At 43.4% G+C, this 19,457-nt stretch overlaps 1 long non-coding RNA gene across 2 annotated transcripts in view; it reads left to right on the top strand.

Annotated features, from left to right (window-relative positions):
* The window catches only part of LOC106729098, a 407,792-nt gene that overhangs the window by 227,768 nt on the left and 160,567 nt on the right, over window positions 1-19,457 (top strand). For both annotated transcript variants that reach the window (XR_004322440.1, XR_001365377.2), the window contains exon 3: window positions 12,868-12,960. This is a non-coding gene — a long non-coding RNA (uncharacterized LOC106729098). The remainder of the gene's footprint in view (window positions 1-12,867; window positions 12,961-19,457) is intronic.

Genomic DNA, 19,457 nt, shown 5'->3' with positions numbered 1-19,457 from the left:
GCCAAGTGCATATTCCCTGTCCTCAGGGAGCTTACGATCTAGGTTAATTTCCTATCAGAATAAACATATTCTAGGATTAACAGGTACTAAATTAAAAGTGGAGAAAAAGAAAAAAATAGATTACAGAACTATAATTTGCATGCATGGAAGTATGTAGGATAAAATTTTGTTTTCCACTTCATCCACTACACACAGACATGCAGACACACACACGTGCACGTGCGCGCTCACACACGCACACACACACACACACATATACATATACATGCATACAAAGTGTCACGCTGTCTCTACGTGGCTCAGAGACCCAGGATTTATACCAATTATAAAAGTAGTTAGTCATTTATTTAAAGCATTGTTCTTGAAAGGGGCAGTTGACTCCCCTACATCTTGTTATATCCCACCAGTATCTACTCATAGACACAATAAGTAACAAATAAAAGCAGTCAATGGGGGCAGACAGGGCCCCCTTATATCTGAGGGACCATAATCCCTGTAGGGAGAAGGCTGTATTGGGGTAGAGACAGGAAAGCCTTGTCAGTAATGCATACAATAAGGGTGATCCCTATACTTCATTGAGTCACTGGTTTAAAGTGTCAGAGACCCAGACAGATGGATTAGGAGATGATCTCACCTTGGTCCATCAGTATCTGAACAGAAGAACACCTGTTCCAGACTAGCAATTCCATGCGGCATCACTCAAGAACTTTTATTGAAAGGAAAATCAAAGAGGCTGGTTGGGAAATACTGCACGACAAAGAGAGAAAGAAAATCGCCTTGAAAATGATCTGTTGTACAAGTCGGGTGTGGAGGGAACATATAGAATGTTTGGTAAAATATAAGAAATCAGGACCCTAAAACACTATTTGGAAGCCTTTTTGGAAACAACAACTACATGACTGATATGAAAAAAATGGAGCTCAGTGAGAAAAGAAAATGTTGCAAGGAAGCTAACACTCAGTTCTGGGGAGGTGAACCTCTCACTCCCCACAGTGAAGACAGAAAGGATCAGTAAGTCAAATCCAAGCTGAAATAGGATAAACTTGGAAACATGACCCCACACTGGACCCTTTCTTCCCCCTCTCCCTCCCTCCCTCCCTTCCTTTCTTTTCTTTCCTTCTTTCCCTCAAAACTATTTACTGGGCAGCCAGTTTGTGTCTGGGAAATACAAAGAAAAAGATGAGAAAAGGACAGAGAGACAGAGAATGGATATAACACATGTACATTTCAGATATTTCTAAAGATGAGCAGTGATCAATTGAAAGCAAACAATCATCAAGGGTATAATTAGATACAATTTTCTGAAGCTGAAAGGATCTAAATATGGAGATGAAAAATCCCCACTGTATTATAAGAAGAGATAATGGAAAATGATCTACACCTAGAAGAGCAGAGTAAATGCCAGAAAATAGGACAGTGTTTTCAGAGAGAAGTGTGTGACCCAGGAATATTATAACCAGACAAGTGGCCATTTATGGGTAAAGACCAAAAAAAAAAAAAAAAAAAAAAAAAGACAAAAAAACTCTACACAAAACAAAACAGAAAACATATTGAAATTGAAAAAAAAAGTTCCAAAATATGTTGCCAATAAAATCTTATTGTAGAGAAAAAGAACTTGAAGTTGATCTACACACAACTGAGAATTGACTTGAAATTAGTGACTCAAGAATGGGAAAACCATGGTATTAAGAGTGATTGTGAGATAAGAAAACAATATAAAGTCAAAAACTGGAAATATCCTTCCAATTTGTATGCAAATACCAATATAGTTCCTAAGAGAGATGGTTCTCAATTATATAGCACTAATATAAGAGAAAATGAATTTAGAAAGGGGACATGAAAAACAAACCGATTCAACTGCTTATCCTACAAGGGGGTGAGAGTTGGCATTAAATCTATGGATCAGAGAAAAATATGATCCAAATAAATAGGAGGAAACTAAAGCAACATTTTTAAAGGGTGAGTTCCTTCTAAACTACTGGGAAAAAAAATAAGCAAAATGTAGACTCCAAAATAAATAAATACAAATAAAGTTGAGAGGACATGGTAAAACAGTAATGAAAAGTTGGTATCACAATAAAATTGAGCTAGCTCTTCATATGCACTTCATTACCTCATTTAATCCTCTTTTACCAATGAGTAAACTGAGGCACAGGTGTTTTAAGTCTGTATAAAGTGCTTAGAGCAGATCTCTGGGCAGATAGTAACTAAGACATACAGTCAGTTGGCTCTTGACGTCTCCTATGGCGTTGTAGACAGGCAGAGCCCTTGTCTTAACCTGCCTTGGACAGAGTGTGCTATCTAAAATATATAGCATGATTTTCTTGTATTTTATCCCCCTACTGACACAACACTGTTGTGGCTCCACTGTTGTGCTGAGAGTGCAGGAGAAGATGGCAGTAGGAAGGAAAATACAAATACATGGAGCGCTAACTGAGAGGTAATACTATTATTGTTGTACACACTGAGGTTTTACCTAGTGGTGACATCGTATTTACCGCTCTTATTTCACCTGTGTGCTCAGAGTGCTGGACTGACTCGACAGCCTAGAGGCAAGCTTGCTTAACCAAGACATTCCAGCCACTGAGTGAAATGGAGGGCTCACAGTTCCCAGCTCTGCCTCCCAGAGGAGATCACTCAGGGAAGGGAATGGGGCTGCCAAGCAAAGAAAGGTTTCTGTTGGCATTTTTTAAAGCTCATTTTCAAAGATTCCATATGATGACGAGTATTTTCCAACAAGTGAGAAGACCAAACTTCTCTTAACTGTTCAGCAGTAAATCCCCATTCAGGGCTACATAAAACTAAAAGGCAAAAGAAATTGAAAACATTGGTTACAAAATATTATGGAGGAAATACAAAAACAAAGCAGGGCTGACAACCGTAATGTCTAAGCAAACTTTATTCCAGGCCAAATAACACTAAAGGAGATAAAGAGTGTCATTTTACAATCCACCGCTAAGATAAAATAGTTGTGAAAATTTATTTGCCGAAGGACATAGCATCAAAATATATAAAGCTAAAAATGTTAGAAATAAAGTGGGAAATTTACAGAAGCATGTTTCCTTTGGGAGACAGTGACACACCTCTCTTACTCCTGGCAGATAAAATAGACTACAAATAAAGAAGTATGTAGATAAACATAAATACAATAATTATTAAGAATATTCTTATATTAAAGTAAAAATGTTTAAGTTTCACCAGAAGATTTATAAAATTGTATCTTATTCTAAGCCACAACCATAAGCAGAATACATTCTTTAAAGCAGATATTTTATAAGATCAATTCTCTAAATTTAATGTCAGATAAATATAAATTTTAAAAAGTAATAATAATGAAAATTAAAATTCCTCTCTAAATAACTTTGGGTCAAAGAATAATATGAACTCAGTTACTAATTATTTAGAAATAAATAAAAGAAATAATGTGTCATTGTAAATACATACTATACTGCCAAAGCTTTACTCTAAGGCAGATTCATACAATTAATCAATTTCTTATTAAATAAGAAGTAATAAAAGTTATGTCGTATGAGCTGTTTATATATTCCGAAGATCAAGCCTTTGTCGGTTTCATCATTTGCAAAAATTTTCTCCCATTCCATAGGTTGTTGTTTTGTTTTACTTATGGTTTCCTTTGCTGCACAGAAGCTTGTTAAGTTTCATTAGGTCCCATTTGTTTATTCTTGCTTTTATTTCTTTTGCTTGGGTAGACTGTTCTAGGAGAACATTTTTGAGATGTATGTCAGATAATGTTTTGCCTATTATTTTCTTCTAGGAGGTTTATTGTATCTTGTCTTATGTTTAAGTCTATGATCCATTTTGAGTTTACTTTTGTGTATGGTGTGAGGGAGTGTTCTAGCTTCACTGATTTACATGCTGCTGTCCAGTTTTCCCAACACCATTTGCTGAAGAGGCTGTCTTTATTCCAATGTATATTCTTGCCTCCTTTGTCGATGATTAGTTGACCAAAAGTTTTGGGGTTCATTTCTGGGCTCTCTATTCTGTTCCATTGGTCTGTATGTCTGTTTTGGTACCAATACCATGCTGTCCTGATGACTGTGGCTCTATAGTATTGTCTGAAGTCTGGGAGAGTTATTCCTCCAGCCTCTTTCTTTCTCTTCAGTAATGCTTTGGCAATTCTAGGTCTTTGATGGTTCCATATAAATTTTATTAAGATTGTTTTAGTTCTGTGAAATACGTCCTGGGTAATTTGATAGGGATTGCATTAAATCTGTAGATTGCCTTGGGCAGTGTGACCATTTTAACAATATTGATTCTTCCAACCCAGGAGCATGGGATATCTTTCCATTTTTTAAAGTCTTCTTTAATTTCCTTCATCAGTGGTTTATAATTTTCCGTGTATAAGTCTTTCACCTCCTTGGTTATATTTATTTCTAGGGATTTTATTACTTTGGGTGCTATTTTAAAGGGGATTGTTTCTTTACTTTCTTTTTCTGTTGATTCATCGTTAGTGCAAAGAAATGCAACTGATTTGTGAACATTAATCTTGTAACCTGCTACCTTGCTGAATTCTTCAATTAGTTCTAGTAGTTTTTGTGTGGACCTTTTAGGGTTTGATTTCCAGAATATATAAGCAGCTCATATGATATAATAAGAAAAAAAAACAACCCAATCAAAAAATGGGCAGAAGACCTAAACAAGCAATTCTCCAAGGAAGAAATACAAATGATCAATAGGCACATGAAAAAATGCTCAATATCACTAATTACCAGAAAAATGCAAATCAAAACTATGATGAAGTATCACCTCACACCAGTGAGAATGGCCATCATTCAAAAGTCCACAAATGACCTACAGCCAGCATAGTACTCAACGGTGAAAAACTCAAAAGCTTCCCACTAAAATCTGGGACAAGACAAGGATGCCCACTATCACCACTCCTATTCAACATAGTCCTGGAAGTCCTAGCCACAGCAGTCAGGCAAGAGAAAGAAATAAAAGGGATCCAAATTGGAAAAGAAGAGGTAAAAGTGTCATTATATGCTGATGACATGTTACTACATATAGAAAACCCTAAAAGGTCCACACAAAAGCTACTAGAGCTGATTGAAGAATTCAGCAAGGTAGCAGGTTACAAGATTAATGTTCACAAATCAGTTGCATTTCTTTACACTAACGATAAATCAACAGAAGAAGAAAGTAAAGAAACAATCCCCTTTAAAATAGCACCCAAAGTAATAAAATATCTGGGAATAAATCTAACCAAGGAGGTGAAAGAATTATACACAGAAAACTATAAACCATTGATGAAGGAAATTAAAGAAGACTTTAAAAAATGGAAAGATATCCCATGCTCTTGGATCGGAAGAATCAATATTGTTAAAATGGTCACACTGCCCAAGGCAATCTACAGATTTAATGCAATCCCTATCCAATTACCCAGGACATATTTCACAGAACTAGAACAAATCATAATAAAATTCATATGGAACCATCAAAGACCTAGAATTGCCAAAGCATTACTGAAGAGAAAGAAAGAGGCTGGAGGAATAACTCTCCCAGACTTCAGACAATACTATAGAGCTACAGTCATCAAGATAGCATGGTATTGGTACCAAAACAGACATACAGACCAATGGAACAGAATAGAGAGCCCAGAAATGAACCCACAAACTTTTGGTCAACTCATCTTTGACAAAGGAGGCAAGAATATACACTGGAATAAAGACAGTCTCTTCAGCAAATGGTGTTGGGAAAACTGGACAGCAGCATGTAAAACAATGAAGCTAGAACACTCCCTTACACCATATACAAAAATCAACTCAAAATGGATTAAAGACTTAAACATAAGACAAGATACAATAAACCTCCTAGAGGAAAACATAGGCAAAACATTATCTGACATACATTTCAAAAATTTTCTCCTAGAAGAAATAAAAGCAAGAATAAACAAATGGGACCTAATGAAACTTACAAGCTTCTGCACAGCGAAGGAAACCAGAAATAAAACAAAACAACAACCTACGGAATGGGAGAACATTTTTGCAAGTGAAACCGACAAAGGCTTGATCTCCAGAATATATAAGCAGCTCATACGACTCAATAAGAAAAAAATAAACAACCCAATCCAAAAATGGGCAGAAGACCTAAACAAGCAATTCTCCAAGGAAGACATACAAATGATCAAAAGGCACATGAAAAAATGCTCAATATCACTAATTATCAGAGAAATGCAAATCAAAACTACAATGAGGTATCACCTCACACCAGTCAGAATGGCCGTCATTCAAAAATCCACAAATGACAAATGCTGGAGAGGCTGTGGAGAAAGGGGAACCCTCCTACACCGCTGGTGGGAATGCAGTTTGGTGCAGCCACTATGGAAAACAGTGTGGAGATTCCTCAAAAGACTAGGAATAGACTTACCATATGACCCAGGAATCCCACTCCTGGGCTTGTATCCAGAAGGAAATCTACTTCAGGATGACACCTGCACCCCAATGTTCATAGCAGCACTATTTACAATAGCCAAAACATGGAAACAGCCTAAATGTCCATCAACAGGTGACTGGATAAAGAAGGGGTGGTATATTTATACAATGGAATACTACTCAGCCATAAAAACCGACAACATAATGCCATTTGCAGCAACATGGATGCTCCTGGAGAATGTCATTCTAAGTGAAGTAAGCCAGAAAGAGAAAGAAAAATACCACATGAGATCGCTCATATGTGGAATCTAAAAAACAAACAAACAAAAACAAAGTGTAAATACAGGACAGAAATAGACTCATAGACAGAGAATACAGACTTATGGTTGCCAGGGGGGTGGAGGGTGGGAAGGGATAGACTGGGATTTCAAAACTCTAGAATAGATAAACAAGATTACACTGTATAGCGCAGGGAAATATACACAAAATGTTATGATAATTCACAGAGAAAAAAATGTGACAATGAGTGTGTATATGTCCATGAATGAAAAATTATGCTGAACACTGGAATTTGACACAACATTGTAAAATGATTATAAATCAATAAAAAATGTTAAAAAAAAAATGATGGCCATTCTGACTGGTGTGAGGTGATACCTTGTTGTAGTTTTGATTTGCATTTGTCTGATAATTAATGATCTTGAACATGTTTTCAAGTGCTTATTGGCCATTTGTATGTCCTCACTGGAGAAATGTCTGTTTAGGTCTAAAACCTCTTCATCATCCTCTCACTGGACCCCCAACCCCTATAATTTCATTCTGAGTTAGATCTCCCTCTCTTCCATCCCCTCCGAGCTTTACCCTTTAAATGTACATCTTCCAATTGACTGTGTACTAGAAAAGAAACTAATCAATTTTATTAGAAGTGTATGAAAAGTAATTGCCAATGGACATTGAATTTTTAAAATGGTGCTGCATGAGACCATGAAGAATTTAAAGTCAGTTAAGAGACAATATTATCATTACTTTAACTGCTCAGTGTTTTGGTTCCACCCCTGCCCCATTCCTCTGTCATTATCTCAGTCTCATTCTACATAGTAGAATTTAGTTCTTTAAGTGTTTCATGTATAAGGTCATCTTAATGAGTATTAATTGAGGCATACATTGGTACAATAGCCTTGGAGGTATCAGTAAAATAAGGCCATTGGGTTTCTTCTGGAGTGGTTCACAAAGATGGGGTGACTGTTGTTTGAACAGACCTAGGAATTCTTGTGTTAATTGTAGGAATGGTTGGAAAGATTAGAGAGGAGGATTAATGTAGGACACTTCTTTAAGATTCCTGGGAGCTAGGATGACGCCTCCATCCCCAGCCTCAGGTATTTTTGAATTAAGGGAAAGCCTGGACTTGTGCTTTTTTCCAGGCTTCCTTTGCTAGAGCTGAACGCAGCTTCCAGGCTGCTGAGGGGCCACTTCTCTCTTTGGTTGTCTCCGTGCCTGGAGATGTAGTCTCTGTAGTCGCAGTGGAAAGAGAAGTGGGAAGACCTTGGCGTAGGAAGTGTCATTACTGCAGTGGAGCCACCTCCTCAAGCCAGGCTGCTTGACTCTGTGTACAGGGTGGGGGGCTTCTCAGCGTTCACTTTCCGCCCTCTTGCTGCCTGCCTGCCGCTGCGCAGAGCGGGCTGGGAGTCTGCTTGTGGGACAATCAGTTAATCACTTGCTCTCTGACCACCCAAGGACTAGAGGGTCCCTCTATGGGCATTTTTTTGCAGTTCCCGCTGAAATAAATGGGAATTCTAAATTTTAAATTTTAAATAAGACAGCCGGAACTATTGGCTAAGAGGAAAGGCTGGATTTGTTCAGGGAGCCATATACTTTAGCGCTCTTTCGTGTTTTACTGGGTGCTGTCTTTGGGGTGGTATCATTGACTTTCTTTGCAAAATGCAAAGGAACGAAAAGAAGGAGGAGGAGAAAGAGGAGGAGGGCAAAGAGGAGAAAAAGAAGAAAGGAGAACCAAAATAGGAGCATCACTTTCCTTCCGAGAGAGGTTTGGATGAAAGGGTCCACCGGGAGTCAGCACCCACCTGCGTGAGAGAGAAGGACCTGCTGTTTTCACGCCCCAGCCAAAGACTGACGGGAAAATAAAACAAAACAGACAAACAGAGCTCTTCAGTTTTTCTCTCTGGGGACTGTGATGAATGTAAAGTCAACTCCCGAGCCGTGCATCCTGACTCAAGGAATATGACACATGGAGTTAGGATTTTAAAGGAGGAATTTTTGAAAACCTTGAGTTCAACTCCCCACTGTGGAGAAAGACCCATCCAAACCCTTTGACAAATAACTCCCACTCTGTGCATGTTTTTCTCAATCTGACCCAGGGCAGAGGCAGAATTCACTGCCTGCCTCATGCCTACGTCAGTCTTCTCCACTCCCTCATCTGTAAAATAAGCAACGGTGGCTACGTTCTAGCTTCTCTTTCTTCTACTTTCTGGTTTCTGGTTCTCTTTCTAGGGCAGACTTTGGATAGTGTATCGGTCCTGAGTGCAGTCTGGGCGTGGGAGACTCATAAAGTGCAGTTGCTTGCAAGGAAACTAGAAGGCTAAGACAAAGTGATTGCCCCGGGTGAGATCAGGTTAAGAAGGACGTGAGACTATCAGTGTGGCCCGAGCAGAAATGGACGGCACGCTCAGACTGCATCTTTGGGAGGATGGAGGTGGGGATGCTGGGCCAGGTGCTGCAGCAGGATGTAGCCAGCCCAGGGAAGCTCTTCAGGGAGGGTGTCTGACACATCAGCACCCTAATCTTACTCTCCCTCTCTTGAGTTTCTTGCAGGGACTTCCTATTGGTCACATCCAGAGAGATGCCAGACAGCAAGGGGGCTCCCTTGATGCAGTCAGTCCCCTCCAGGACAAAGGCAGGAGATGGGGGGAGAGGGGTGGACTTGGAGGCTGCACAGCTCAAAAGTGGAGAGGCATGGAAGTCTGGAGAAGTCCTACAACTTTGACCCAACTGCTGCCTCCCTGCAACATCTCACCTATCTGTCACAGGGCCTGTTGGTGTGAGAGGGAAAGGGTGGGACACGTGGGAACTGAATTCTCTCTTGCTGTGCCCATTGCACAGATGAGCCCAACATCATGCTGCCTTCCATGGGACAAGGCAGCAATTTCCAGCGGGAAGCTCTCCCCTGACAACACACTGAACCGTGCACTAACAGATGTCTCAGACTCAGGAAAGCACAGAAGCACATTTTGCAGGAATGTTGATGGCATGTTCTCCTCACTGGACTAAAAGAGTAACAGCAACTCATGAAATCCCATCTGGTTATGGTGCATGTACCAGAAAACACAGTGATGTCTTCCATCATTCGGCTTTAGTGGAGGCTGTTTTCAAATGGAAGCAATCTGTCTTTCTCATGTCTGGGAAGAGTGGTTATTAACTATGGAGAAATTGTCTCCAACAGTAGGTCAATTAATTACTGCATTTTAAAGCTGCGTCTTGAAAAACAGCAATTAATTTCACTGCGTTTCTGGGTATTTCCTCTCCAAACCGTATCCATTTCAAATCACTGTAATTCCGGGTAGATATGGAGACTTGATTATTTATGAGGCTTTACAGGAGATCATATTTCTTTTTTTTTTCTCTTTAATGAATGCAGGGATACAATTAGGTTTTAATTATCACTGGCACCTTTTCACTATTGGAAGTAGACTTAAGAAGACAGAAAATGGGAAGAATTCATACTGAAAGGAGAGTTGATAAATACTCAGAAAGACTATCCAAACACATCTTAAGTGAAAATGCTGTCTGATATGAAAAATAGAATCCAAACACAGCATGGGGTATTTCTGTTTACTGATTAATATTCTTTGCACTTTCCTTGTCTAATGGGTTAGCTCTTCTGTCAGATTTTTCTTTCTGGGCGAGAAGAATCCAAGGGACTGTTCTCACCTGTTCCTAAACCTTTTAACTTGCCTTCAGCTGCATTATCTTTGACCGGTTGGACCCTGCTGCCCTCCTATTTGGTTTCTCAAAAAGCTACAGAGAACTTGACTGGCTTTTGTCCAAAGGGCAGTGAGCAATAATTTTTCATTGCCGTATATCATCTGGCTGCAGGAAGTGTCCAGATCTGGGTGGAGACACGGAAGTTGGGCATTTCACGCTGACCTTGCCTGACCTTCCGGGGGATGTCTACTTTCAAGCCATTCTTCGAGGTGGAAGCCAAGGTTTCTCAACCTCAGCATTTTTAACCTTTTGGGCTGGAGAATTCTTTGTGCATCGTAGGATGTTCAGCAGCATCCGTGGCCTCTACTCACTAGTTGCCAGTAACACCTCTCCCCTCGGCTGTGATGATCAAAAATGTCACCAGGCATTGCTCAGTGTCCCCCCGGGGGGAAAACTCGTCCCTAATTGAGAACCTCTAGTATAAAGCCAACTATTTATGGTTATGGGGAGAGATGATAGATAGACTAGATACATATACATGAGCATACATATTTATAGGTCAGTAATGTGAGGGTGGTGGTTTTTGGAAAGGCTGTGTATTAATCAGCTTCTGTTTCTCCAGAGAAAGTGAACCAATAGGATATAGAGAGCCAGGCAGAGACACGCCTATAGATACAGCTGTATCAAAAGGGACTTATTACAGGCTATCGGCTTGTTCAGTCATGGGGCTTGAGAAGTTCCGCAATCTGCCGTCTGCAAGCTGGAGAAGCAGGAAAGCTGGTGGTGCAAGTCAGCCCGAGAACAAAGGCCTGAAAACCAGGAGCAGCAGTGGTGTCGGATCCAAGGAGGAGACGGATGTTCCAGCTCCAGCAGAGCCACTTCTCTCTTTCTCCACCTTTTTGTTCTGCTCAGGCCCCCGACAGCGGATGATGCCCACCCCAGCCTGTGAGGGCAGATGCTCTTTACTCAGCCTGCAGGTTCAAGTGCTAATCTCTTTTGGAGACACCCTCCCAGACACACCCAGAAGTAATGCTTTACCAGCTGTCCGGGCATCCCTTAGCCCCATCAAGTTGACACACACAGTGACCCATCACACCTTGTGCTGTGTCTTCAGGCACATCTGGGTTTCAGTCCAGGCTTTGTCAAAAGCAAGCTCTGGGATCCTTCCTTATCTCTAGAGCCTAACCACGTGGACCCCATAAGGTTTTGGTGAAGAATCGGTGAGTGGATGTTTGCAAAGTGCTTGTTACTGAGCCCAGATACGGCAGGGGCTGCAGGAAAGTTACTTCCTCCCCACAACCAGTAACTGTACTGGAAACAGAAGAGTCATTCCGCTCTTTGACGGACATTTCTACCCTCTTTGCTCTGTGTGTTAGCTGGAAGAGATGTCTGTCTCTGTTTCATGCCATATAATAGTGTATCACTTCACAGGAAGTTGGTTTTCATTACAAAGGAAGTGGGTAAGTGACATACAAACACTTGCTCATTGTAAAGCTTCGAACAGCACAGATAAAACTTGAGTCTCCCTTGAACTTTTACCCCAAAGGCCACCCCAGAGGCAACTACGGGCATCAGATGAAGGTGTTTCCTTCCAGACTTTTAGTCACGCTTTTATATCATTATCAGTTTATGCATGTAAACATACATCTTTTTATCTTGTACGTAGTGATCGGTTACCTTTTTACAGCATATGCTGTCAGTATGTACAGACCTGATAGAGACTATTTAAGTATTTATTTTTTTGACGTGTATTTGATGTATAGTATTAATAAGTTGCAGGTATAAAATAAAGTGATTCACAATTTTTTAAGGTTATACTCCATTTATAGTTATTATAAAATACTGACTCTATTCCCTGTGTTATACAGTGTTTCCTTGTGGCTTAATTTATACAGAAGAGCTTGTACCTCTTGGTGTAGGGCCTTTGGATGTTTCAGACTTGGGGCTGTCACACACAGCGCTGCTGTGAACAGACTTACATCTCACTGGGCAGTTGTCTACAGTAGATGACAAAAAGTGGAATCACTGAGGCAGAGAGAGTATGCATATTTTAAATTTTAGTAGAAAAGGCCAGATTGCCCTCCAAAGGGGTGGGACCGTTTTATGTAATCAGCATTCAGTAGCACCAAGTCTCTTCTTTTTTGCCAATCAAATGGAAAACAAACAAACATACATTGTTTTGATTTGCATTCTACTGATTACTGTCAAGAGCGGTGTCTTTTCTTATGTTTGTTGGCTTTCTTTTTCCTTTTGAAGGTCACTTCTTCCTTTCTTGGGCCTGCTTCTGTGTTGGATTGTCTTTTTCCTTATTGATTTGTATGATTATGTTTCTTATGTTCTGCATGTTAATTCTGTGTCATACACGCTGCACAAGAAGGGACTTTTAAGATACTGCGCATAAGCATTTCAAAGGGCGTCAGGTTAACAAGCGGCTGTCTGGGATAATTAGTGAGCTTTTCCCAGCTGTGATGTGTCCCCATCTCCTTGTCCCTGCTTTCCCAGTTACAACCCTGACCTTGTCTCTCATCCGCTGCAGGTGTCTCCCTGAACAACGAGACCTCCTGCGTCCTGGGCAGTCCCTCACCTCCCTGCCTCTGCGCTCAGAAGCCGTGGCCTCTGCCTGCTCATGGTAAGTACAGCCGTGCCCCCTGCAACCTTCCTTCCTCGGAGCAGCACGCCCATGTGTGCAGTACAAAACATTGTCCGTGGATACTGATAAATGTAGTGGGCCAAAAAGACTCGTGGCACAAATCTGCAAAACACTTGAATGAGCCAAATTGAATACCTTTTCTCACAGCGTGCCATTTCCCCACCTCAGTGCCTTTGCTCTGCCACCCTGCATGGTGTGCCTCCAAGAGGGGATGAGTTAGCAGCATTTCCCAAGTGCATTTGATGGGACAGGACTTTTTTCCTGTAGCCTCTTGTAAGACCACCTCACCATGGAGGACGCTTCCGGGCATTTTGTTGTGATACAGGCAATGAGGCTGCAGCTTGAGAGCTGTCAGATGCCCTTCCTGGGATGGGTGTCTGTGTGGTGCATCCTATTCCATTCTGTGTCTTACCTCCTCCATGTGCTGTGGGCATCTCCCACACACAGGGCAGTGCCTGTGGTAGCAGCTCCATGATAGTAGCTCAATGACAGATAAATAAATAAATAAATGATGGATACCAGCAGGATAAATGTGGGAAGTTGGGGTGGAGACCCCAGGACAGGGCTGTTTGCAAGTTTCCAGGCCTGGCTGTGATGAGCTGCCTGACTTTGGAGACTCTCCTCAGCCTCCATGGGTGGGAGTCTGCCTTCTCTACAGCAGGAAGGGTAATATCTGATTTTCAGAAGCTTTGGGGAAAATTGAATGAGATAATGGATGCACCAGCCTAAAGCAGGTGCTCAGAGGTGTTCAAGCAGGGATGTGTTGGCGGTTTGAGTCTTGGCACAGTGTGAAGTGTCTGGGAAGCCCCAAATTGCGAATCTTCTCTGATGCCCCAAATCCATTCATTTTCCTGAGAGACAGCACTTAATATGAAAAGCTGGGGGTAGGGAGAAAGAATACAGAGGCTCTCATCCTTTCTCATGGTTCTTCCTATGGGTGTCCCATCAGTTTCCTGATTCTTCTTCACCCTGGTGGGAATAGCAGCTCATCGCACTCGGCAGTTTCGTCATCACTTGCAGAACTGGTCCGTCGTACCCCCTTGAGATACCTGCCCCCACCAGTGGGCGTCACCTCCTCAGAAGTCTGAGTCTCGGCTCCGCTGAGCCCTCTCACAGCTCCCTGCTCCAGCTTCCTAATTCTAACTTCTCTTTGTTTTCTCAGCCCTGGAGGCAAGAGCTGCTCCTCCAGTTGGTTGAACCATGATGCCCTAAGGTTCTCTTTTTACTCTTTCAAGCATCTAGTCATCAACTTTATTCCTACTGAACAGTTCTTTATATTACATTCTCTCTGTTTAAATAACTGGTTGGGTTCTGCCTTCTGACTGAACCCTCCCTCATGAAAGAAAAAAGGAAGAATAGGGGTAAAGAAGGAAGGGATGGGTTAGAAGGGAGGATGGATGTCGCCAGTCTTCTAAATCCATGTCTTGTGTTCATCTCCAGGACTCTCAGCAGCCAGCTGAGTCCTCGACTGGCTGACGGTGCCCTCCTTCTGACAGACATCAGGACACTCAGGGCACGGTGCTTCCCCCAAGCACAATAACCCATTTACCGTAGATGAGCTGGTTAATCATGATGTGTCTCTTGTTTTCTCATGGGATTGGCTGTTCAAATGTGTTTTTCTATAAGGTGATGGAAAGTCATCAGGAATTCATTAACGTGTTCTGGTGATGTTGATTGCTGTTATAATGATTATTACACTGTTGTATTAGGTTATAGATATTAGCGTTGTCTCCTTTATGGGAAACTGTTAATGAGCCACGTGTACTTTCAGAAGACTGAGCCTATGGGCTTGGTGTTTGTGGAGTCTGCTTATTTCATGAGCTCAGATGGTGACTGAGGACTTTTCTAGTGATGGACTGGAGTGTATGCTCTGAAGTCAGACAGCTTGGCTCCACCTTGTACTTACTGTGGGGCCCTGGACACATAGCTTTCCGGCTCTCGATGTCCCCAGCTCTGAACTAGGGATGCTGCTGCTGCTGGTGACGCTGCTGATGATAATGCTACTACTGCTCATACCTCTTCATAGATTGTCGGCAGATTAGATAAAAGAGCTTCTCGTGTTATCTTGGGGCACCCAGTATCTTCCCTTGCTTCTATAAACAGTTCCAGACACAACAATATTTGAGCCCTAAAGCCCTTCCTTCTGCCCCAACCCCAACTTGTAAGCAGATTTCTCTCAGCAGGTCCCCACTAAAACACAGAAGTGGCTAGACCTGATCTTTGTGTGTCAGCGTGATCCAGAACAGTGCCTGGCCCTTAGCAGGTGCTTCGCAAATGCTCACTGAATGGATGAGTCTGTCGGTAAGCCCCGGGCTTTGGGATCATAAACAGGGAGACGGAACCCACCATCGAACACTACATAAGCTGGATGAGATATTGAGTCTCCATGGTCCTCACATTTCTCATCTACAACCAGGGACCACAAACACCCGTCTTACTGTAGTGGTTCCCCGGTGAGAATCCCTGGGAAGCTTGATAAGTAAGATGCATGTTCCTAGGCCTGTCCCTGGAGATGCTGAGTCAGTCAGTCTGGGATGGGCTTTGATCCTTATGTCCCAATAAGCTTCTGGGGAGACTGGGGTGCCATGCAGGTGCCCTGAGGACCACACTCTGAGAAACGCATTGCAGGCTGAATGAGACCTGAATGTGGCTGCACGTGGAATATTGGCTGGTGTCCAGTCAATTGTAGCACCCTTCCCCCTTCATCGATTGGGAGATCCTTTGTGGTGGGGTGTCTTTTGGATTTTATGTGACATTTGGGCTTAAACTTCACATCTGCTGGAGACAGCTGAGAGAGATTAGATAAATTACTTAACTTTCTTCAGTGTCACTTTTTTCTTATATGTACTTATATATCCCTTTGAAGGGATATTTTCAAGAGTATCACATAAGAAACCGTATGAGAAAAACACTTTACAAACTATGAAAGTTCTTTTAATGTTGTTTTTCAATTTATGGGTTTATTTTCTTTTTAATGATTAGCCCCTAAATCTGTATCCTTAATCCTAAACCAGAAATGATTTTTTTTTTCAAATAGAGAATCATTTGTTAAGTGCATTGGAGTTTAGTCCAGGGGACTTCTCGTAATCCACAAAGCCACTGTTAAAAGGAGACACAGGTATCAGTGACCAGCCTGATACCTTAGGTGACAGGTGCAGGGCCTGAGACAGAGCAGTGTGACTTGCCTGAGGCCCTAGAATAGGTGGGGGCAAGCTAGGTCTGGCCTTGTAACGCTGCCCCGCGCTTCTCCTCCTGTCCCGGCTGAAGGCCCCAGACTGGCCACACCCCTCACTCCCCGGGCTCCAGGCTCCGTCTGCACATCTCTTGTCCCCACTCTGCAGAGTGGGGTCAGGGAGCATCTCACCCCTTTCCTGTTGTCGCCTCCACATTTCTCATTATGATGAGAAAAAGCCACGTTTCTGGAACTCAGACCCTGGCAACTGTCTTGGATTTAACAGGAGCTGGTGATGGGGAGAGAAAACACGTTTCTGGGTCAGACAGATTTCCGCTCACGTCTGTGCCCTGGAAGCTTTCTGACTTTGATGCATCCTTACAGCCTCCAACCCTCACTCTCTTCCTAACCTAGAAAATGGTGCTGGAGAAGAGTTCCTCTCCTGATTGATGTGATAAATACATGGGAATAAGGAGTAGAAGAAACAGACGTAAATTAAGATCTGTGCCTGATCCTTTGTGTCACCCCTTGTAGTCCTCACAGGCTGATGCTGTTGGGCATCGCTGCCATCGTCCCACTAGAGCCATGTCAGGAGCGCAGGGATGTCTGCCCCGCCCCTCACCAGGTCTCCCCAGCGTCTAGACAGTGGCTGATGTGCAGTCGTGCTTTCTCCCTTTGGAAGGGAATGGACTCTACTGGAAATGAGAATATCGGCAAATGGCCAAAAGTCGCACAGCCCAGCCCCAGCCTGCCCGTTCTGAAGCCCTGACGCTTCCAGGCTCATACGCGTGGGCGGCCCGGGTCTTGGGGCAGGGACAGGCTGGGTGTCCCTGCGACGCCCTGGCCCCCTGCATGGGGACCTGTGTGCTCAGGGACTGCTCCTATCTCCTGTGGCTCTCCCCCTCCCCATCTCTCAGACTAGCCATCACCTCATTAGAATGCAGCTGTGTGATTCATCAACATGATAGGAGAAAGCAGTCAGATGAAATAAAGGGGAAAAAACTAGTATTTGCGAAGACAAGCTATGCTGAGCTTTTCACCTTATCCAGGGGCTGCACGCACACACGTAGCCACGCCACTCTGACCGCCAGAAACGCCCTGAGTGTGGAGTGGTTTTTTTTTTCTCTTCCGTCTCTTATGTGAGCCACAATCTTTACATCTCGCTGACTGTTGTGCAAGCTAATGGCATTATCTTCATGCTCGGACACGGGCCTGCCAGCTGACAGTGGTTAGCAATTCTTATTACAAATATATCTTCTAATTCCCAAGCTGGAATTGTAAAGCTTTTCTATAGTGACACTGAACCAAAATATCGAAATTGCTCAAGCCTTTAAAGAAAGCGGCAGCAAAAGGTTGTGGAACGCCTTTTAAGTAATGCTGCAGGCAGGCGTTCCGGAATACAGATGGAATGCCTGCCTGAGTTCTCCTGTCACCTCACATCACCCGGGAACTCAGACTCTAAACTTCCATTGCCTTTGGCAGGAATCGAGCAGAGAGAAAGAGAAAGAGAGGGAAGAAGAGGGGAGGGGAGAGGAGTCTCTGCAAAGGAGCTTGTGCAGAGTTTTTATCAGTCACTCTCTGAACATGGAGGGGCCTCTTTGGGGTTTGGAACAGAAACGCTGGAACGGGGTGTCTGCCGATGACACCTCTAGACTGCTGGCTTGAAGGCATCCTCCTCCCTGTTCTTGGCCCACATCTATTTGGATTCTCCTTAAGACACAATTCATTATTCATGTTCCTAATGAGGACACCTCTTCATTTCTTCCCTCCAGCCCTGGGCTAATGAAGGTTGTGTCCTTTGGAGTCCCGCTACCCCCTGAGCTTCTGTCTATCACAGAGAAGCAAGTGTGGACAAGTGGGAAACATTCTGGCTTTGAAGCTGACCTGAGCTCCTGTCTTGGGCACAGGACTTAGAGGGCAACACAGCTCACCTCTCAAAGTCTTAATTAATTCACCATCAAATGGGCTGCATGATATTCACTCCCTGGAACTGTTTTGTGGGTTAGATGAGCTAATATTAGCATTGGCACGAATGGCGGGGTTTACTTGTGTCTTTATGGCTTTCATCACGTGTGATTTTGGGTGACTCTCTTCCTTAGAGGACGGGGCTCCTTGGGGAACCAGTTAGATCCACAGCTCTGAGGATACTGCGAGGACTCGGCCTCTCTTCTGATCTCTTGGCTCCATCGACCTCTGTGTGCTGGCTTCTTTCTGCGGGCAGGCTCTCTCCCTGTGGTTAGGATGACGGAAGTTGGCAACGTAGAATCATGCCCTCATGGCTTACCGTTCTGCAGAAGCTGTGGGGGTGGAATAGGGGGATCTTCCTTCCCTGCGATCCACAAGGTAACCACAAGGAAGGCTAGTTGGCATGCTGGGGTCACATTTCCACCCACAGATCCCAAGTCGGAGATGGAACAGCACACACCCGAGTATCTACTCCCTCCGCCCAGAACTCCCTAGTGTTCTGGAGTGGGGGTGGGCAGCACGGGTGCCTGTGCCCCCAGGACCACACGAAATTGGGTGGGACAGTTATCCGATAGAAACAAACTGCTGGCACCAGGAAAAGGGAGGGATCCCTGGGAAGTCAAAACGAATAGATGTGCACAGCAAGGCTAAACCCTGCTTAATTAATGACCTAATCAACAAACAGATACGTGATGATGGATTTTGTGCAAGGAGTCCTGGCTTGGGGATAGCTATGGCGAACTAAGTGCAAGTCCCAATGCCTCTGTTCACTTCGGTGACTTTTTTTAGGCTTTGCCTCTCTGGGGCTGGGGCCCTGGGCTACGGAATTTTCCGGGTGGGTTGGAAGATCCCCACGGCCCCTTCCAACTTCGCGTGTCTGTTATCTCGTGCTGATGCTCTCTTAAGAAGGAGTTGTAAGTTAATTGGAACAGGGCCCTTTTGGCAGGCTCTGGAGAAAACCATACTGATATGTGTAGGTTAATAGGGTAGTGGCAGGCTTTCCCTGACTTCAGGGAAGTGTAATTCAGAAGATGAAACGTAAGTAAGACTAGCCGCTGCATTTGGGGCAGTGCTGAGAGCTCTTCAGGGAAGGCCACAGGCAGGAACAGACGTTCTGCAGACCGACTGTGGAGGGTCAGCCTGTCCGGCAGGGGGATGAGCTGAGGCAGCAGGGACAAGGATGGCACGAAGAGAGCACACAGTTGGCACCATCCTTAGGATTAAACACCGTTTGTTGGGTGATTACTTACCATTCCATTGAATGGGTGAGGAAACAGGCTCAGAAAAGGGAAGGAAGTTGGCCTTGGTCTCCCAGCCAAGACTTCGGTCAGATGGTCCC

The sequence above is a fragment of the Camelus ferus genome, chromosome 9 (genome assembly GCF_009834535.1).
Source record: "Camelus ferus isolate YT-003-E chromosome 9, BCGSAC_Cfer_1.0, whole genome shotgun sequence".
NCBI lineage: Eukaryota > Metazoa > Chordata > Mammalia > Artiodactyla > Camelidae > Camelus > Camelus ferus.
The sequence above is the reverse complement of the archived record's forward strand: the minus strand, read 5'-3'. Positions and strand labels throughout refer to the sequence as shown.